General features: G+C 42.1%; 1 pseudogene; it reads right to left on the reverse strand.

The window, feature by feature from the left end:
* Positions 1-1,351: 1,351 nt before the first annotated feature.
* On the reverse strand, positions 1,352-2,819 carry LOC112915317 (elongation factor 1-alpha 1 pseudogene; annotated as a pseudogene).
* Between the last annotated feature and the right edge of the window lie 20,386 nt (positions 2,820-23,205).

Here is a 23,205-nt window from a genome sequence, read left to right on the forward strand (position 1 = left end):
CTCTAAGTTCCTGATAAACTGGGGTTTGCATGCCCTGGACAGTGGACTTTGAGCACCTGTTGTAGACTGCCCAGGATCCAGTAGAGCCAGAGCGAGATGCCCCTCTCATTCATGTCACTCCATCTTTGCTCTGGTCTTTGCAAACCTAAGCACATGATTTTACCTGAATTAACTGTATAGGGAATATGCTATGCACTGAATGCTTGTGTCCTCCCAGAATTCATAATTCAGAAGTCCTAATCCCTAGTGTGATGGTATTTGGAGGTGGGACCAGTGAGAGGCGGCTGGGTCATGGGAGAGCAGCCCTCATGGATGGGATCAGCACCCCGATCGTAAAAGAGACCCTGCTGAACTCCCTGCCCCTTCCGCCATGTGGAGCCACAACAAGAAGTTAGCCTGTAACAGGAAGAGGGTTCTTACCAGAACCTGGCCATGCTGGCACACTCATCTCAGAATTCCAGCTTCCAGAACTGTGAGAGGTAAGTATCTGTTGTTTACAAGCCACCCGGTCTTGATGTTTTGGTACAGACGCCTGCACGGGCTAAGACAGGATGGGAACTGGCTCATTTCATATAAGGCCATTTTGATCAAGGCTGGTGCTGTGACATGTGGGTCCCAGTGGCTCCTGGGCCCCTTCAAGAGTGAGGACATCGGAGTCCTGGGATTGAATCAAATCAACTTTAAGATTCCAGAGGAATCCTTGAGAAGCCAGCCAGGCAGCAGCTGCCGACAGGAGCCTGGACCTGGCTCTGCCAGCATCAAGAACCCCTCCACTAAGATGGAACAGAATAAGGAATTAAGAACAGTGCCTTTTCACTGCGATGCCTTTGGACTTTGGACTCACAAGGGAAAAAGAACTTGATTTTGAACTTTGTAACTTGAATTTGAATTTGATTTAACTGGTGATTCATGTTCCCTGGGAATTTGTTAACTTATGCTTCACTTGCAGACACAGCTCTGCTTCTGGCACTTTATTATTGGGATATCTTTGAGCATATGTTATTAGAATATCTTTGAGCACATATTATTGGAAAATCACTCTTTTTTTTTTCTCTCATTAAACTTTTGTTTTAATGGGTCTCAGAATTCTGTGACAGATTTTTGGTCAAGTTGTTTCCATTAAAAAGTACTGATTTTAAAAATTAATAACTTAAAACAGCCACACACTCACCAAAAAACAAAAACAAAAAAAAAAAACCAAATGGTCCACGAAACATTCTCCTTTCCTTCTGAAGGTTTTACGATGCATTGTTATCATTAACCAGTCTTTTACTATTAAACTTAAATGACCAACTGACACAAACAGTTCTGAGACCGTTCTTCCACCACTGATTAGGACTGGGGTGGCAGGTATTGGGGATAATATTCATTTAACCTTCTGAGCTTTCTGGGCAGACTTGGTGACTTGGCCAGCTCTAGCTGCCTTCTTGTCCACTGCTTTGATGACACTCACAGCAACCATCTGTCTCATGTCATGAACAGCAAAAAGGCCCAGAGGAGGATAGTCAGAGAAGCTCTCAACACACATAGGTTTGCCAAGAACCATATCAACAATGGCAGCATCCCCAGATTTCAAGAACTTGGGACCATCTTCCAGCTTCTTTCCAGAATGACGATCTATCTTTTCCTTCAGCTCAGCAAACTTGCAAGCAATGTGAGCTGTGTGACAATCCAGCACAGGTGCATATCCAGCACTGATTTGGCCTGGATGGTTCAGGATAATCACCTGAGCCGTGAAGCCAGCTGCTTCCACTGGTGGGTCATTTTTGCTGTCCCCAGCCATGTTGCCATGACGAACATCTTTGACAGAAACGTTCTTGACATTGAAGCCCACATTGTCCCCAGGAAGAGCTTCACTCAAAGCTTCATGGTGCATTTCAACAGACTTTACTTCAGTTGTAGCATTGACTGGAGCAAGGTGACCACCATGCCAGGCTTAAGAACACCAGTCTCCACTCAACCCACTGGGACAGTACCAATACCACCAATTTTGTAGACATCCTGGAGAGGCAGACGCAAGGGCTTATCAGTTGGACCAGTTGGTGGCAGAATGCAATCCAAAGCTTCAGGCAGTGTGGCTCCACTGGCATTCCCATCTTTACAGGTGACTTTCAATCCCTTGAACCAAGGCATGTTAGCACTTGGCTCCAGCATGTTGTCACCATTCCAACCAGAAATTAGCACAAATGCTGCTGTGTTGGGGTTGTAGCCAATTTTCTTAATGTAGGTGCTGACTTCCTTAATGATTTCCTCGTGTCTCTTCTGGCTGTAGGGTGGTTCAGTGGAATCCATTTTGATAAAACCAACAATTAGTTGTTTTACACCCAGTGTGTAAGCCAGAAGGACATGCTCACGGGTCTGCCCATTCTTGGAGATACCTGCTTCAAATTCACCAACACCAGCAGCAACAATCAGGACAGCACAGTCAGCCTGAGATGTGCCTGTAATCATGTTTTTGATAAAGTCTCTGTGTCCTGGGGCATCAATGATGGTCTCATAATACTTGCTGGTCTCAAATTTCCACAGGGAGATATCAATGGTGATACCATGTTCATATTCAGCTTTCAGTTCATCCAAGACCCAGGCATACTTGAAGGAGCCTTTTCCCATCTCAGCAGCCTCCTTCTCAAATTTTTCAATAGTTCTTTTGTTGATCCCACCACATTTGTAAGTCAGATGGCCAGTAGCAGTAGACTCGCCCGAATCTATGTGTCCAATGACGACGATGTTGATGTGAGTCTTTTCCTTTCCCATTTTGGTTTAGGTTTAGCGGTGGTTTTCACGACACCTGTGTTCTGGCGGCAAATCCGTTGCGAAAAAAAAAATGGAAAATCACTCTTATTATTTTATCGCATTTCTAGAAATTCTGATGTCATGGTCTGAAACACTAACTTCAATCAAGAGTGAATTACTAGTCCTAAATACAGGATAGTGAGACGTTTAATTACTTAACTACTGCAGCTTTTAAAAACTCCTAAGGGGTAAAATCACAGGTCCAAGAAGAGAAACGATGAGCAAGAGTTAAGGATTAACTTCACTGAAGATGGGGCCACTGCCCCAAAGAGCTGCTGCTGGTCCCCTGCACCAGGGTAGAGGAGGCTGGCTCAGTCAGTGTAGCATGTGACCCTTGATCTCAAGGCCATGAATTCAAGCCCCACGCTGGGCATAAAGCTTACTTAAAATAATAATAATAATAAAGATGGAGGAGGAATAATGGTTTCCTCTAGCTATGTCACAGCAGTGTCCTCAGCCTGCTTTCCTGGCCAGAGGCAGCAGCGCCCTCTGGGAGCTTGCTAGAAATGCAGACCCCAGACCTCTCACTGGACCCATGCAATCAGATGCTGAAAGGAGGGTGGTGTGTGTTCCCAAAGGGTAGTGTTTCCCAGCCCTCCCAACACTGATGCAACTGACATTTGAGAAATACTGTGTTAGAGAATTAAGATATGGGGAACATTAGGACAGAAATGCTCTCTCTCATTTCTGATGTTTTCCTCCACAACCAGAGTGACAGATTTCCTATTTGCCCAGGACTGTCCCAGTTTTAGATCTTAAAATTCTGTCTCCTGAGGAGCCCCTTCTTCTAGGCACCCTGAGGCAGTCACCTTCTCCACATGGGTAACACTCTGGGCCTCCCTCTACAGTCTCACTCCCTTCCCGTGATTTATCTGACAGGTGGCTTGAAAAGAGAGGGAGGTCATGTGCACCCTAATGGCCCCCCTTGCCTTCCTTGAAGAGTGGGTTGCCCTCCAGCTCTGGTTTTCCTCCTGGAGATTCAGGGAGGGCCCCACACAAAGAGGTCCATGAAGGTCACAGGTTGGGCAGCAGATGGGCATTTGGGAATCTCCTTGTTCATGTACATTCTCCAACATTGGCTTATCTATAAGAATGCCATGTTTTGGTCTCTATCTGCTGACTGTCTGAGGAACATAGATGCTATTTATGGGGTCCCACCTAATTCTGGTAAACCTCAGAAAAATCTCAACAAGCATTGAGTGCATACCCTTTTTTTTTTTACTGTAGAAGTGTAAAATCAAGAACTACATTTAGATAAGAGTGACTTATAGTGTGAGAGAGGGTGTTTGGAGTTATATGTTTTAAGCCCAGGCTGACATTGTCCTGATGTGATTTAATTGTCCTGCTGGGGCCACAGGATGAAACCATATGCTGGCAGGCAGAAGTAGGATTTTCCTGAGGTGATGATCCCCACTGTCAAACATCCTAGTACATTACACGGCCATGAAAAAATGATGTGATCATGTATTTGAGATCATGTAGTTGGACCTAGAAGGTGTTATGCTAAGTGAGATTAGCCAGATAAGATAGGTGAGATAAGTCAGGAAGACAAATCCTGTGTCTTCTACTCATATGTGGAATCTAAAAGACAAATGAATAAACAAACAAAAAGCAGAATCAGACCTATATGTACAGAGAACAAACTGATGGTGGCCAGAGGGAAGAGGGATGTGGGAAAAGCAAAATGAGTGAAGGGGAGAGGGAAATACAAGCTCCCAGTTATGGAATCAACAAACCACGGGGATGAAAGTCACACAATAGGGAGTATGGTCAATGGTGCAGTAATAACCTTGTATGGTGACAGATGGTAGCTACACTTGTGGTGAGCGTAGCATAATGTAGAGACTTGTTGAATCACTAAGTTGTACACCTGAAAGTAATGTAACATTGTGTGTCAACTACACTCAAATTTTTAAAAATGTGCTAAAAAGTCCCAAGAAATCAACCATGAATCAGAAAATAATGACATAAAAAATATACTTTAGATAAGGCAAGAGGAGTAGGCAATAGAAGGAGAAAGGGAGGGCAGCCTGGGTGGCTCAACAGTTTAGCGCTGCCTTCAGCCCAGGGCGTGATCCTGGAGACCCAGGATCAAGTCCCGTATCTGGCTCCCTGCATGGAGCCTGTTCCTCCCTCTGCCTGCATCTCTGCCTCTCTCTGTGTCTCTCATGAATAAATAAATTAAATTAAAAAAAAAAAAAAGAAAGAAAAGAGGGAGGGAGGGAAAAAGGGATGGTGCCATAGATTACATGTTTCGGTCCCCTCAAATACACGTGTTGAAATCTTACCCTCAATTTGACAATATTTGGAGGTGGGGCCTTGGGAGGTGAGCAGGTCATGAAAACAGAGCCCTCATGAATGGAATCCGTGCCCTTACAAAAAAGATGATGGAAAGCTCCCTGTCCCTTCCACCATGTGGAGACACAGTGAGAATATGGCCATCTGTGAACAGGGAAGAAGCCCTCGCAGGCACCATGTTGACACCCTAATCTGGACTTCCAGCCTCAGAACCGTGAGAAACAACATCTCTTGTATGTGAGCCACCCTGTTATTAGAGCAACACGAAGAGACCAAGGTGGATAGATGGATAGATAGATGGAGAAAGATGAATTAATTAGTTTTATCTTCTCAACTTTTCTAAAGCATAATGTTGATTCTGGTATTATAATTTAGACTTCCTGTTATTCTAAAAAATCAACACACTGGTTTTCATGTTGTAATTTCTCAATAAATGTGTGAGTGGATCAATTAAAAAAAGTCTTTCTCCTTGCTCAGAAGCTATCAGTGTTTCATCTAGTCAGACACTTTGCTCCTAAATGAGTATTATTGGGGTTGGGGTTAGTGCTTCCTCCCTTCTGGTATTCTCTCCTCTTTCTTCACATTGATGTTCTACTTGCAGTGCCATTCTCAACTGTCTCATGGCTTTGTTATTCCAAACAAAGCTCCAATCAAGGCTACGATAAATAAGCATGTTCTCTTTCCACTGAGAGGATACAAAAGATTATTTTCGCTTCCTAAAGAAAATCAGGTCAAGGAATCCTTATACTACCTAAAAATTCAAGTGTTTCCTATGGATCTACTATGTATAAGATACTGTGCAAGTCTGAGTGTGAAATATGGGGAATGAAATGTCATCCCTGCAGTGCAGAAATTTTTTAAGATTCAGTACATGCTATAATGGTGGAAACTCCTTGAAAGAGATAAGCAAAGCATGCTATTACTAAAGAAAATAGTAACGGGCATTTGGGGGTGCCTAGCTTCATGGGAGCTTTCTGTGGGAGTCCCCACAAGTACTTGGGACAGAGAACTGCACGGAGAGCTGTTGGTGGGATGCTAAGCTCAGCCCAGTGCTATCCAGACTTAATGTTGGAATTATTCCCCATCTGTATTCATAGGCAAGTGGGGCCTGGGACAGTGATGTACCATGGGCAACCAGAAAGCCAGCCCCGGAAATGACACAATCTGCTTGCTTTTAAATAATCATAACTCTGTCAGCTGAGCCCAAGCACAAAGAAAATAGAAATCAAGGCCAATCAAGGGATTGAAAAAAATCTAAAGCCTTTAGTCAGTAGCTTGAAATGGGATCCAGGAGTAGAACAAGTGTCAAAGGTTTCTAGGATGGAGAACCCAGCATGAGCAAAGGGATAGGTTGTGGGAAAACAGGCATATTTCCTAGAAACAGCAGTAGTTTGCAACGATAGGAGCAAGCTGCGGGGGCACGTGGGGAGGAAGAGAGACAAGCCAAAAATGACAAAAACTGATGAAAACCTGGAAATGAGATGTTCTGAATAGTGAATTTTGAAAAGGCTTGGCAAAGAAGCATCATTTGGAATTGAAATTTTTTAAGGTTGAAGTTAACTATTTTTTAAAATTTCACATTATTTTAAATATATATGCATGTTATCCATTTAGGCTCATAGCTGTGACAGGTAAATACTCCAAAAAATAAGTGCCCAAAGGCTTAAACAAAGCAAAGACTTATAAAAGAGCTCTGGATGCTATTAATGCATCCTGGGGCCAGGAAAATAATGGTGTCAGAGAACAGCATTGCCTTATACAACCCATCCTGAAGGCAATATTTATACTTTTTATCTTTTTATTTATTTATGTAACAGCATCATTCAGAGTAAGGGCCTTTAGGTAAAAACACAACATTAAAATCTTCACCAAGACACCAACAGCTCCAAAACCTGCTGGTGATACTACCATATTGTGATTTAGTAGTTCCAGAAATTAGGGGTGCCTCAGGAAAGAAAGTGGCAAGTCAGATAGGGCAGAGCATGGCATCACCTCTGAAGCATGGAGGAGACACTTCCTTCTTACTCACCCTCCAGAGTGGCTGATAGATCTTCCTTTCGGATGTATGGGTACCTTTGGTTGATGAATACCACAAAGCAACTGGTTACACCCTTGGTGGCTGGTGCCAGGCGTGCGAAAACATGGAGGAGGAAGGGGCGTCAGTAACATAGAGTCAGATCCAGAAAGTACATGAAGCCTTCTGAGCTTCTGGAAAGAGATGTGACATGGACTTCCATCCTGCCAACCTCCCCTCTGCACTTGGTAATAGAGAAAAACTCCCAACAGAGTGTCTGAGTCAGCTTCAGCTGCTGTAACAAAATAACACAGACTAACAGCTAAAACAGGAGACATTTGGGTCTCATGGCTCTGGAGGCTGGAAGGCCAAAATTAGGGTGCTGGCAGATCCAGTATCCAATGAGACCCTGCTTCCCGGCTAGTGATGGCAGCCTTGCTGTGTCCTCACATGGCCAGGAGTAGAGAGAGCCCTCTAGTCTCCTCTACTTGTAAGGACATGAATCCCATCCTGGGGCCTCCCCCTCATTACTTCATCTAAACCTAACCTCCTCCCAACACCATCATTTTGGGGATTAGGGCATCAACACATGATGTGTTCATGTATGCATACAAGCATACGGTCTACAACACAGAGACAAGCTCCTCAGAAGGGGGTACCAGGAAAAAGTCTGCCCTTACCTTAGTCTGGTGTCCGCTTAGCACTCACAAACCCAACTATGTAAGGACAGAGCAATCTCAGAGCAATTCTGGGCTTTTTGGGTTTTGGCTTTTTGTCTGTTTTTAATTTTTTCATTTTAATCCCAGTACAGTTAACAGTGCACAAATGGTTTTAGGTGTACAATATAGTGGTTCAACAACTCAATACTTTACTCAGGGCTCAGACCTTAGACCATAGTGTACTCTTTAATCCCTATCACTCGTTTAGCCCATCCCCCCTCTGGTAACCATCAGTTTGCTCTCTATAGTTAGGAGTCTGATTCTTGGAGTACCTGAAAGGCTCAGCCCACTAACCATCTGAGTATTGATTTTGGGTCAGGGTATGATCTCGAGGTCACGAGATCAAACCCCAGGTCTGACTCTGGGCTGAGTGTGGAACCTGCTTAGGATTCTCTCTCTTTCTCTCCTGCCCCTCCCACACTCTCCCTCACTCTCTCTCAAAAAAGAGTCTGCTTCTTGGTTTGTCTCTCTTCCTCTCTCTCTCTCTTTTTTTTTTTCCTTTAGAACAATCCTCTTTTATCTGCATCATCTTGGATTATGGCAGGTAGAAAGCAGAGGTGCCCACCAAGGACAACATTTGGGCTCACTCTCCAAATGTTCTGGAAAACAATACAACATGAAGTTTTCATTAAGAAAATGGCTTTTGAAATCTATGAAGATGAAATTAGAAATCACCAGAGTGCTAGTTAAAGAGTACTAGCTCCTTAAAAAAAAAAAAAAGATTGATTGATTTGAGAGAGAGAGAAAGCATAAATAGAGGAGGGGCAGAGGGAGAGGAAGAGAGAGAATCTTAAGCAGACTCCAACCCACACATGGAGCCTGATGTTAGGCTCAATCTCACAACCCTGAGATCATGACCTGAGCCAAAACCTAGAGTCGGATGCTCAACCCAGTGAGCCACCCAGGTGCCCCAAGAGTACTGGCTTCTTGAATTGTTCATCAAATTAATAATAGCACTGTTTCAACACTACTCTTTGCATGTGTTGAAGTAGTAGATTTCAAGCTCTTTGATTTCAATCAAAGCTTTCTGGGACCATTCAGACTCCCAGAGTAAATTATCATTCACAGTTTGCCATTGAAGGAAGCTATGTCTTACACTTATGATAATTGTGGGTCAAATTCATTTAACATATATATCCTATTCTAAAATAATCTGATTCCTCAAAAAGATCTCCTAGGTATCTTTAGTTATAGGACTTCCTTACTAGTGGCAGCCTGGAGGGGTAATTAGGAACAGCTGCTGTCACCTGCCTTGGGCACAAGAGGTGGGAACCCAGTGCTCCCTCACCTGCACAGCCTGCCCCTTACCCCTCCTCTGTAACATCAGCCCTGTTTTAGCCCTGTGGGAGGGAACTGAAGAAACCCAGCTTAGTAGCACAGTAATTGGGGTTTCCCTTGGTTTCAGCAGCCTGGGGGATACATTAAAGCTATTTAGATTACATCACCACCATAGGGTTTGCCCAAAGCATCCTCCAAGCAGGGGAATGGCCTGCCCCAGGCATTACCCATCTCCTGGAGCATTTCCCCATCTGCCCTACAGTCCCTGCCTGCTGGCCCTCCCAGGAGTGCTCCCTGCCGCCTACAGCTCAAACCAGAGTTTGGGCCCTGAGCTCTCGGCTCCCTGGACTCCTGGGGCTTCGGGAAGGAGGCCTGACCATCTGGCTGGAGAAACAGAAGAGTGACTAAGCTCCTTCCCTTTCCATCCCTGCTTCCTTCGTCTGCATCCCTGGCGCCAGTAGGTCCTAGGAGGTCCCTGCCCTTGTCCCGCCTCCTCCCGCTGGTGGCCTGCCTGGGGGCTGCTGTCGCCGAGGGGGGACGGTGCAACGGGGACCACCAGCCTTGACAGGTAAGCGGCCCACGTGTCTAAGCACCTTAGGGCTCCCCAAATGCTCGCGTATCTCCCTTTACAGCTGAGAAGACAGAGGCACAGAGGCTGGAAGGGGCCGAGCAGGAATCGGAACTCAAGGCCACCCTACATGGCCTCTCGGATCCCAGTGCCGCGAGCCAGTGGGAGACCCAAGGCACCCTGTGCCCGAGGCCTGCAAGGAAGCCCTCCAGGGCCCAAAGCCTGGTCCCGAAGCAGTTAGGCCCGCCCTCTGGGCTCCCGTCCACATCCACGGGACAGACCTGAAGACTCCGCAGCCTGCGGGGCCACCTCCCGCATTGCCCCCCGCAGGCTGGGCACCTGCCCCCCTCCCCGCACCAGTACCCAGTCCTTAAAGGGGACAGGAGAAATGCTCCCTCCTCACATTGCCAACTCCTTCACGCCTTCAAACATGCTCTCCTCTACCACGTGGCCCCTACAATGGGCTACTGTGGTCACAAAGAACAGCAAACCCAGCAGGAGGTAGGGCCTCCCCTGGAAGAGCTCATCAACACCCAGGAAAGTGGCCTGCCCCGGAGGAGACTGGAGTCTCCGCGTACCTCATCACAAGGCTGCTCAGTTGTCACCTGGGGCCCAGGGACCAGTTTCTCTGCTTCTGCTTAGGGCCCCTGGAACAGTCTCTCAGAGCCAACCTGTTTTTGTTGTGCACCTGCCGGCAAGCCAGCCCCTGGAAAACCCCACACTGCGGATAGAGGCTGTGTCTCCTCTGGTGGCGTCCACTCCTGGTGGACCCCTGTCCTGCCTGTGCCCAGGAGTCCAAGGAAAGTGTGCTGGTTTTCCTTAGATGGCCTCTTCCTTCAGCTCCCCTCCACCCTGCACCACCCTGGCCAGCTAGAGACCCACAAGGACACCAAGGGCCAGACTGTGCTCAGATAGCAGCCCTCTTCCTCCCTTTGCACAAACTCACACCTCAGCACAGGGCCTGGACAGCTGTCCCCCAATTCTCCCTCTGTTAACTGAGTTCTTCCCCAGGACATATCTGTCCCTATGCAAGTAGATTTCTGGAGGTTCAGGCCTACTAGAAGGAAGGAGTGCAGTGGATCACATTTTGGTTCAAACTGGGGCTGCAATCCCCACCCAAATCTTCCAATACCATCTAGAGGTCAACAGCATAATCCATGGCATGCAAAAGGCTTTCAGAGCCAGTTGGGAATGTTCTGGAATTAGATGGTAGTGACGGTTGCACAGCATTGTGACTGAAGAGAAGTCACCGAATTGCACACTGTGAAGTGGTGAAAAAGGTGAATTCTATATTATATGAATTTTTTCTCATCAAAAAACAGATAATCAGGCTGAGTCATTAAGAAGGAACACTGCTTGACCTTAATTCCTCCTGAATCTTCCCAATAGTGAGTCATGGTCAAAGGAAATCTACTATACCCTCAGACGAGGCTAACTCAAGATTGCATAAAGTCAGGATGTGGTGCAAATTCTTCAAAAATGGACACTTATTTTGAAGAAGTCAAGGCCATCATCTGTAATGATCCTAGCCATGTGGTGTTTGTTTGTGAGAAAAGCAGTTGGTTTACACCCAGAGATGTAAGGTCTAGAGAAGGAATAAACCCTTCTGTTTGGGCTCTGTTGTGTCATTGAATTTTCAAAGGCCCTGGAAACACATTATGCCACCCCCAGCAAGGCCATCTGTTGGTTGTGCGCGTACCAGACTGGAAATAGAAATGCCAGTCTCAGGGAGAAGTAAATCTACTGTATTTTGGTGGGAAGGAGGACAGAAGGTGAGCTAACTGCCTCTGGGGGATTACTGTGAGGTTAAGGGGGAAGCCCTGTGAGCTTGGCAGAGGAGAGATATCTCATAGACACAAAGGATTACTTTTTCTAGAACTAAAACTTTACCCAAAATATAAGCAAATGGCCCATGGTGATGGGACTGAGCACCCTAAGGTCAACACAGACAAGAACTAAGTCCAGACATCAGTGCATTTCTCAGACTGAAAAAGCTTGAGTTTTGTGAAAAGTACCTGTAATTAGGGTGGCAGCCATACAGACTGATTAGAGCTCGGCTCTGGGCAAGTGTCATGAGGGTGAGCCAGTGCCACATCATCTGCGCTTTCTGGTTCTATGACCACACCAAGAGGCAAAGCAGAGCTAGGGGGCCTTGTGGAGAGCTGACCTAGAGCAAGCGGCTACAAACAGCTGGTACAGGCCTGGGCAGATGCAAATTGCTCTTGCCTTTCTTTGGTCCCATTTTCCAATTCATGAGTGTGGGCTTCTCACGCTCTTGTTTGTTTGGTTTATTCTTTTCTTTTTCTTGTTTGGTTTATTCTTCTTACCAATGTTCCCATGCTGCCTAAATGTACATCTAGGTGTGAGCTCAATGAAATGTATGAATGGTTTTCTAACACTGTCGTCAACAAGGCCCTAAACATCTGAGACATGGGTCAGGTGGGGTTCGCACAGAAATCCCAGGGAAGGGAGGCACGTATACTTTTTCTGGTTTTCGAGGCCTTCACCAAGCAACCCTGTGGGCTTCGTGTTGTCCCTGCCAGAACTCTGGCCAGTCCTCAAGGAGCCCAGGATGGAGAGGATAGGAATTTAAATCTGCTCCATGGAAAGTTAGCTTTTCCCAGATCATTTCCATCTGTGGTCTAATTGTTTTCTTTGTGTGAATGTGCTAAAATTTTCCATTCACGACTTCCATTCTTACAAAGATCAAATACACTTCTGTTCTTTATGTTTATTTAATTAATCTCTACTAGAAAATTTCACTAATGTTTGTCTTGATTTTTTTCCTTTGATTCTAGAAGCAATTCCTGGGCTTTGACTTATTTCTCTCCCTTCATTTCTTGCAATAATGTTGGGTGTCTTTGCTTGTCCCCCTTGTGTTTCTCAAATGAGGATACTGAGTTTGGATACATGATGTAATATTTTGAAAGGACAGATGAACTTGAATCTAATTGCCCTCATCTAGTTAGTCTATAACAGCATTACCATTAAACCATTTTCTTTCTGCATTTTTTTTTAAGGTAAAGATTAAATGTCACTTGACGACACACGAACTCAGGACTGCAAATAATATTATCCACTTTAAAATATCTTTTGTACTTCTTTTCAAAACTCTTATATTGCGCTATAATTTCATTACCCTGTGAAATGGAAAGGATGGTTAATATGTCAGTACTTTGAATATAAGACAACCGAAGTCCATAGGGAAGCAACAGCCCACCCAAAGTCCTATAATTGTATACTGGCAGTGCTATACTTTCCAAAATTTTCTAGCTTTTGTCTCCCAGTGTAGGGCTTATTTCACCTGATGACCAGAGAACCAAAATTGCAAAAGGTCCTCAAATCTATATGCCAAGAATCATTTACCACAGATGACTACTCCTCATTGGATTTGCTACTAGCTTTCAAATATATATGATTACTGAAATGAAAATGCATTTTAAAATATTATTGAATTCACAGTAGCTTTTACACAGCATGTATATTCCTAGTCTGTGGATATTGCAATAGAAAGAAGTGCTCCTGGGCAGCCTGGGTGGCTCAGCAGTTTAGCGCTGCCTTTAGCCCAGGGCCTGATCCTGGAGACCCGAGATTGGGTCCCATGTCAGGCTCCCTGCATGGAACCTGCTTCTCTCTCTGCCTGTGTCTCTGCCTCTCTCTCTCTCTGTCTCTCATGAATAAATAAAAAAATAATAATAAAAATTTTTAAAAAGAAAAGAAAAGAAAGAGGTGCTCCTTCTTGAAAGGGGTATCATGGACCACTGTCATTAACCATGGAACCAGTCAGGATTTTCTAGAACAGGCTGTGGTAACAAATAATCCCAAAATCTCAGTGACATAAAACAATGAGATTTAATTGTCACCCATGCTAATTATCCATGATGCAGTATTCATTATGGGTTGTCTGGGAACTCTACTCCATGCCTTCATCCTGCACTATGGCACACTGGTACACTGGCCACTATGTGGCCAGAGAGAGAATGATCAATCGTACACTGGTTCTTAAAGGCTCTACAAGGAATTGACATATGCCACTTCCACTCACATTTTAGCATTGGCCAAAGAAAGCCACATGGCCACTGCTAACATCAAGAGAACAGGGAGACACACCCCCAACATGCCCGAAAGGCAGGAATATTTTGGTAAACACATTAGCAGCAAAGCACTGCTATATTAACTTTGTGGCGATGGGATAAGAGATCCTGGGATTTGCCACAGGCAGATTGCAAAATACCCAAGGAAGAGTTTCGTGAGCAAGACTTCAACCGTAATCCAGTTGTTCTTAAACATTGTCATCTTAATGACTTGCTTTCCTTCACCACATCTACACCACATATTATCTTTCTACAAGAAAAGGGGAAAGAAAAGAGTCCTCTTTCATCTGCAGTTCATCTCAGATCTCAGAGACTAGAATTTTAAAATGGGAAGTAAAGTGAATGAGAAGAGCTTACCTTTCTCATTCACAGTTTGGGGATAGAGTTCTGGAGCTCCGTCCCTTCATCCTGGCTTGGTATTTCTCAGCCATTGGTTCAAGGAACACTGATGTGACATGTAATTCACTCTGCATTCTGATTTCAACCTCACTGTGCTAAACATTTTCCTTAACCATGCTGTTTCATGCTGTTTTCAAATCAAGCTTGAAAAAAAAAAATCAAGCTTGAGAAAATCTCTAGCTATTTTTGAGATGTCTTTTTTTTCCTCAGACAATATCCACATGCGGCTGCTTATACAGATACAGTGAGCTTATCCCAAATAGCCACCATGTCAACAATGTCAACTTTTTAATTGTTCAGGTTGACATAAATCAAATTATGTGAATGTATCACACAAACCCAAACTGTGGGCATTCCACCAAATAACTGCTGTATGTTAAAGCAATGTCAAGGTCAAGAACACAGAGAAAATCTATTCCAGATTAAAGAAGACTAAGTGTCCTCTGAATGTGTCATTCTGAATTGGACTCTGGACTGGGAAGGGACCTTATTAAGCAATTGACAGAATTTGAATGTGGGCTGTGGATTAAGTTACAGTATTATATGATGTTAAAATTTGTGATTTAAAAAAAAAAATTTGTGATTTTGATTTTGATAACAGTACTATGACTATTTAAGGTAAAGCCCTTTCTCTTTGGAAATATGCCCAAGTGTTAGAGGTAAAAAAAAAAAAAAAAAAAAAAAAAAAAGACAATTTACTTTCAAAAGGTTCAGAAAAATAGAACAAACAGAGAATGATAATGCAAATGTAGTGAGATCTTTAATGCTATGAACCTAGATGAAAGGGATACGGATGCTCTTTTACTCTTCTTGTAACTTTCTTCTATCTGAAATTATTTCAAAATGTTACAAAAAAGAGAAAGATGCTTTTAGAAAAATGCCAATCAAATGCCATGTGTGGACCTTGTTTTTGTCCTAAATAAACTTATTCTAAGCAGATACTTTGACACAACCAGGAGAAGTTGAACAAGAGACTAGGTATTCTATAATATCAAGGAATTATTGTTGACTTTCTTGGGTATATTGCAGTTAGGTGAAGAAAAAAATCCATATGCATTAGAGATAAAACTTGGAAATATTTACAGGTGAAATACTGTAATATCTGGGACTTGTTTTAAAATGTTCCAGGTTAAAAAAAAATCAGCAAACTATCAGCAGTTGTTGAGGCAAGGTGATGGATGTACAGGGTTCATTATGCTCTTTCCTCCTCTTTTGTGTATGTTTGCACATTTCCATAATATCTTTTTTATTTTTTTATAAATTTTATAAATTTTTAATTTTATAATTTTATAAATTATAATTTAAAAATTACATATAATTTTATATATTATATATAGTTATAAAATTATAAATTATAATAAATAATTTTATAAATTATAAAATAAATTTTTATTTATTTTTTCATAATATCTTTTTTTAAACATTAAAACGAAAAGGAAAGTCTTTCCAAGGAAATATTTCTTTGTTAGATGGCCTTATGAATAATGATTAGTAATTAGTAATTTGGTTTCTGTCATTCCCCATCAACGTTTTGACATGTGAATGCAGGTTGAACAAACACAATTTAAAGAAAGCAGTATTATATCTATATATGCTATCCATCTGTTCTCATATTTCTAGAGAGATATAATGATGTGGACAAGTATTGAAAACATTTGTGTGTGTGTGCTCTGTTCGTTTAGTAATAAATCCCCTAATCCGTGATTCAGATGACTCTGCTTATCTCTCGCTGAGCAACCCCCAGATGACAGATGCTGTCATGATCCCCAGATCCTGCTGCAAGTGGAATACACCCAGGCCAGCAGGTGCAGCAAGGGACTTTATGTGGACAGCAGGGCAGCAGCATAAAGTGAGCAGGGGCTCGGGATGCAGGAGCAGCAGTATTTAGCAGAGCAAAGCCCAAGGGCAGAGTTGACAGTTGGAAAGCTGTGGGTAAAGCTTGGGATGAGTCTTAAAGATTAGTAGAAAGAAGGACACATGGGTGGCCCAGTGGTTGAACTTCTGCCTTGGGTTCAGGTTGTGATCCTGGAGTCCTGGGAACGAGTCCTGCATCAGGCTCCTTACAGGGAGGCTGCTTCTCCCTCTGCCTATGTCTCTGCCTCTCTCTGTGTGTCTCTCTGTATAAATAAATAAAATCTTTTTTTTTAATCACTAGAAAGAAACTTGGCAGCCTCTGTAATGAAGGATAGTCATTCTTTGAAAAAAAAAAGTGCAAACATGAGCAAAGACCCCAGAGCCAGAAACACCGTATGTCTTCACAGCTAGAAAACAGGACATGGGAGGCATGGAGCTGAGAGGACATGCCCCATGGCAGAGGGCTGCACTGGCACACCCATGCTGCAAGGGCTTCGCAGTTTGTTAAAAAAAAATAATAATAACGATAGCTCCATGGAGAAAGGCCTGGATGAGACATGGCTGGTGGCAAAGGGGCAGATGCAGTGGCCCAGAGGAAAGGCGAAAGAGGAGTTGGGGACACCCAGAATAGGACCCACATGACTGCTGGCCTGGGGATGCCCTTTCCACACAAGAGAAGGAAAATGTGAGGGGAATGGGGCCCCCTTGAGTTTGGGGTACATGGAGCATGAAGGGCCAGTCCTGCAGGGCAGCAGGTGTTCCAGTGACATTGGGGCCACCCTGGCCATGGGAACAGATGAAATCACCTTGAACAGGATGTGAGGTCAGAAAAGAATGTAGGGTAGTGGGGAAGAAAGGCAGGATACACAGGGAAGGAAGGGAGAGGACTAGAAAGAACAGGTGCCCCTCAGCCTACAAGTACCACAGTTTACAGTCGGAGAGCTGGTGCCCAGGATTCCGGAGGACACCCACACCTATGCTGTACCATCCCAACCTACTCAGACATCGGCTGCCTGTGTCTCCATAGAGGCAACACTAACACACTGGGAGCCCCTTCCTGTCCCCTTGGTGTTTCATGAACTTACAAGAATGAGGCATGATGTCTGTCTAATGATGCCTGCTATGGCTTCCAGCAAACTTTGGATCAGGTCTTCTAGAACATTTTGCCACATGCTCTCCATTGCTGAGGTCATAGTCATGAATGCATAAACCATTTAATATTAAAATTAATCTCTCGGTCAAGCCTCACTCCCCTCCTGCTTACTGACTGAGGGACAGACACCTTTCCTAGTGACTTTTTGCAAAAATACTTGTAATGGAAATGAGTTTCAAAAGCTATTTCTTACTCTGATATTTATTTGATTGCTTCTTCCAAAGGAGCTCTCCTCACTGCAGGGAAGGAACACAGTGGCCTTAGCTCATGTTCCTTCGGGGAGTCTTGGAACCGGGTTGCTGCTCTTGGAATCAGGGGTGATGTCTGAACCGTGGGGCTCTGTGGGAGAACCTGTGACCTGCTTATGTTTCCTTCACTTCCCAGAGCTCAGTTTCCTCCTATGTCTTTACTAGTGTCCTAATGCTCTGTGACAAGCTATCGCATGCTTAGTGGCTTAAAAACAACACAAATTTATGATCTTCCAGTCCTGGAGGTCAGAAATCCAAAGTAGGCTTCAGGGGGCTCACAGTGTTGGCAGGACGGCATTCTTTCTGGTAGAGGGAGGCTTCTGGGTTTAGTGACATTTCGTTTTTAATAATTTGGGGAGTGGAGAAATTTATTTTTACATTCTCGAATGTTCTCTAAATGTTTTAAGCTTCTAGAGTAGAGTTACCCAGTAGAAAATATAATATGAGCCACATGTGGGATTTAAAACTGCCTAGTAGTCACCTTAAAAAGGATGAAGGACTAGGAGGAATTATATTTAATGATATTTTGTATGTAGCCCAATGTATACACAATATCACTCCGGTGTGCCATTGATACTAAAAATGTACAATGAGGGATGCCTGACTGGCTTAGTTGGAGGCTGGCTCTTATGCTCAGAGTTGTGAGTTCGAGGCCCACGTTGGATATAGAAACTACCTAAATAAACTTTAAAAATGTACAATGAAAGATTTTATATGTCTTTTAACTTGGTATTTGAAATCCAGGGTGAGGGATCCCTGGGTGGCGCAGCGGTTTAGCGCCGGCCTTTGGCCCAGGGTGCGATCCTGGAGACCCGGGATCGAATCCCACGTCGGGCTCCCGGTGCACGGAGCCTGCTTCTCCCTCTGCCTGTGTCTCTGCCTCTCTCTCTCTCTCTCTCTGTGACTATAATAAATAAATAAAAATTTAAAAAAAAAATGAAATCCAGGGTGAGGTTGACACCCACAGTCTGTCCTAACTAGTCACATTGCATGTGTCCAACAGCCACTCACATGTGACAATTAGAGCATCTGACAGCACAGTTCTAAAGGGTACTTCTCTATTATTAAGCAAATAGTTTATCTGTCTAATTCAAAGGGGCTTTTAAATTTAAATATTATTAAGGATTTTTACATTTAATTGAATTGAATTCTGGAATCACCACAGATCATCAATTTGCTTACAAGTCAAAGAAGAGCTACAAGTAGCATAACATGTCTCCCTCCAAACCAAGGATGGGCTTCACATCACTTGAAGGTCAACGTATTTGACACATCAAAGTAGAAATTAAGCCTACTTTCCCCCTTTTATTGAAGTTCATTCTGTTAAGGAAACTGTAAGTGCCCAAAAGATAATTCAACCTTGTACCTAGATTCAAGATAGCTGGTCCTTTATGAATAAACAACTTTGAACTACATTTTTGCATCATCTGTCATACATGATTTACCCTAATAACACTTCATTCCATACTAATGACATGAAAGCATCTGGTTTGACATGAGCTGAGCCTATTAGCTCAGTGGAGTAAAAGTTATATTGGGAATCCAAGATGGCTGGTTGAGGCCATAGTCTCAATGTAGAACCCAAGGACCATCCTCTATAAGGTGGGACAGGCGAGAGCATATGAGACAGGCGAGAGCATATGGGCACACATAAACCTTAAATTAATGCTAAAAACAACTAAAAGTACGTGCTTTATTTAACATTACTGTTTAACAACATTATTTTATATTGAAAAAGACACATAGTATTTTAGAAAGTAAAACCACAATACATATCACCAGGTTTCTGTCAACAAAAACATAGCAACCAGTTGGTATATGATTCATTTTTCACATGAGTATTTTTAGATTTGTTTTCACTTGTACTCCAACTGTTCCAGGGTGCATTTTGAGAAATAAAAATTAGACTACCAAAGCAAAGAGTAAATAATGAGTAGAGTACTTAATATCAATTTGTTATGTTATTGCCTACTTAATAGATCAAAAATCACTAATATCATGCTTGAAAGCGACAAATAGCCTCCATTCTTTGATAATATTCTACTAATGATAGTATTATTCTCATTGGTTAGAATATGAATTACCCATGGTGGAAATTGAAGTTATCAGACTCAAACCTATCTTTTCTTCCGACTGTCAATCTTACATTATTAAAAAGTAGCATGCATACTTAAAGAAAAGTCACTTTTTAGTCATACTTTTATTGAAGAGATAATGTGTGATATTTACTCCTGATATTGGTGGAATAACTTACTTTAGACCAAGCCTTTAGTGTGAATAGCTAGGAAAATGGAACAAATGGAACAAAATATAATAAACATCTGTGAAGATCCCAGAGACACAAGAAGCTCAGAAAAGTGTGTATGACATTTGATCTTTTTTTCCTTGAGACATTTGTCAGCTAAAAGCCAACCAAAAGCCACATGTTCAGCTTACAAAGCAGCAGTTGAAAACTAACTGGGACTGGAACCAAGGTAGGGGGTGATTGGAACAGGAGAGGTCCAGAGTCCCATGAAATCAAGAGGAATTAATACATAAGCATCAGAGTATAGATATCAGAAGAGCTACATCTTAGAGACAGGGGTTCCAAAAGTAGGTCACCCCCCAAAAAACGAGGCCCAGCTTCAAATCAGCTCAATCTTTGACTGTACTAAGGGACTTGTCCTTCTGTGATAAGCAAAAAAGTAAATTCTCTCTTGAGGATGATACCATTGCATGGAGCTCCAATTTAACTGTAATTATACACAGAGAAATACTGGGCATATATATAAAAATAAGTAGGGACACAAGATAGACAGTCACCGAAATATAAAAGGAAAAAACAGACACCAAAAGAGACTCTGAAAAGATCAAGATGTTGCAATTTATCAGGCCCAGACTTTAAAACAACTACAAGAAAGCTAAGGTCTTCAAGAAATTAAGTAAAAAGTTAGCAAATTTCAGCAAAAAAAAAAATCCAGAAATAATAAAATAATATACAAAGTTCTAGAACTAAAAATTTATCTGAACCCATGGATGGGTTTGACATCAGATTAGACACAGATTAAAAATAGTGTTTTACAACTCAAAGATAACTCAGAAGAAACATGTCAAAGATGAGCCACAGAAGGATAAAGACTGGGGAAAAAAAAATCACAAAATACCATGAACAAACTATTGAAAAGACCTAAAGCAAAATACTGGAAAAATATAGCCCAACAATACATGAAAAAGATCACAACCAAGTTAGATTTTTCATGGAAAGTCAGTTTACTTTCCCACCTGAAAATAAATTACTGCAACTCACCACATTAATAGAATTAAGGAGAAAAAACTATGATCAAAATCAGCATCAGTCAATGAGAGAATACAATTTTTAAAGTTATAAAATTTACAATAACATCAAAAACGTCAAGTATCCAGGTGCCAATCTTTTTTTTCTTTTTTTTTAGATTTCATTTATTTATTCATGAGAGACACATAGAGAGAGAGGCAGAGACACAGGCAGAGGAAGAAGCAGGCTCCCTGCCGGAAGCCCGATATAGGACTCGATCCCGGGACTCCAGGATCACGCCCTGAGCTAAAGGCAGGTGTGCTAAACTGCTGAGCCACCCAGGCATCCCCCAGGTATAAATCTAATAAGAGATATGAAGAACATCTACAGTGTCAAGGAGTCTGAAAGTTTATTCAACTTGCAATCTATGTTAGTCTTCTACAGATGCATGGATGTTGGCAGAAGATATAAGACTCCTAGATCAGAGACAAAGGACAGTGTAATACTCACAGCAATGCAGTAGCCAGGGCGTCAGCATCTAGCCAGTTTCCTAAACCACAATTCCCGCAGGGCAATATAAAGAGTTCCAGGTGATGCCTGAAAGTGAAGGAAGTTGCACCACTGGATGGAAACTCTGAGTTTAAGTATCAAATCTCATAATGGGTAGGAAGCATTCCCGACCTTTGCCTCAGAAAGAAATATTAACTTTATCTTACTGAACAGTCATTAAACTTACCCCTATCCTCTTAGATGACATTATCAAATCTTTGAAGGCTATTTTCTCTATAACCATCCTTTAAAGATAGTCCAGAACAAAGTGCCTCTACTTGTAAGACATGCAAAAATGTGAAAGATCCATGAGGATTGTCCTTCAACACACAGAAAAATCATAAAATATTATTGATGAAAATTAAAGAATAGCTAAATCAATGGGAGTAGATGTCATATTCACAGACAGGAGATTTCAATTCACCCCAAACTGATTAATAAATTCCATGAAATCCCACTCAAAATCTCAGGAGCTTGTTTGCTTTTTAGAAAATTAACAAATTAAATCTAAAATATACATGGAATTCAAAGGGCCAAGAATAACCAACACACCATTGGAAAAAAAGAGCGAAATTAGAGAACTAAAATCACCTGATATCAAGACTTATTGTGCTTTCTATAACTAAGTAGCATGGTATTGGTACAAGAATGGGCTGGTATCTACCAATAAGACAGATGATTGTAATGGAATAGAGGGTCTACAAATGTATATTCACACTTGATTTATGACAAAGATACTTCTACAGAGCACTGCAGAAATCATGTTTTCTACATAATGCTAGATCAACTAGGTATCTGAATAGAAAATAATTCTTTACTCACATCATTCACAAAAATCAAATTCAGGTAGGTTGTAGATCTAAATGCAAAAGCTAAAACACTGAAGCTTTTGGAAGATAATTTAGAACATCTTCATGTCCTGGAGTTTGCAAAATTCCTACATGGAAAGAAAAACATTGATTAATCAGTTACATCAAAATTAGAAATCTTTGTTTATCGAGAGCCTGGTGGGCTCAGTCAGTGGAGTCACTCTTGATAATGGGGTCTTGAGTTTGAGCCCCATGTTGGGTATAGAAAAGGTATACTAAAATTAATAAATAAATAAAACTCCAATGGGCTATTGTCACATATCTATTAGAATGACCAAACTGAAATTTAAAAAAGAAATCTGTTTATTAAGAGACAATGTTAATAGAATAGAATAAAAATTTAAGTCACAGCATGAGAGATATTTGCAATACTAATCACTAAAGACGGACTCATACCTAGAACACACCAAGAATTCCTACAAATCAAGTACAAAAAAGATAGGCCATCTGACAGAAAACTGAACAAAAGATTTGAATAGGCAATTAACAAAAAGAGTATATCTCGAAACCAAAACACAGATGACAAGGTGGCTTTTTTGGTAGTAGGAGAAAAACACATACTAAAACACATAATTCAAATCAGAATTGCTAAAATACTAACAACACCAAGAGCTGGCAAGGATCTTGTGCAATAGATCAACAAAACCAGGAGTTGGTTCTTTGAAAGAATTCATAAGATAGAGAAACCATTTGCCAGCCTTACTAAAAGAAAAGAGAAAAGACTCAAACTAATAAAATCACGAATGAAAAAGAAGAGATCACAACCAGTACCAAGGAAATACAAACGATTTTAAAAACCTATTATGAGCAGCTATATGCCAACAAATTAGGCAATCTAGAAGAAATGGACGCATTTCTGGAAAACCACAGACTACCAAAACTGGAACAGGAAGAAATAGAAAACCCGAACAGGCCAATAACCAGGGAGGAAATTGAAGCAGTCATCAGAAACTTCCCAAGACACAAAAGTCCAGGGCCAGATGGCTTCACAGGAGAATTCCATCAAACTTTTAAAGAAAAAACAATACCTGTTCTACTAAAGCTGTTCCAAAAGATAGAAAGGGACAGAATACTTCCAAACTCATTTTATGAAGCCAGCATCATCTAAATTCCAAA

Source organism: Vulpes vulpes, chromosome 16 (assembly GCF_048418805.1).
Source record: "Vulpes vulpes isolate BD-2025 chromosome 16, VulVul3, whole genome shotgun sequence".
NCBI classification, from domain to species: Eukaryota; Metazoa; Chordata; class Mammalia; order Carnivora; family Canidae; genus Vulpes; species Vulpes vulpes.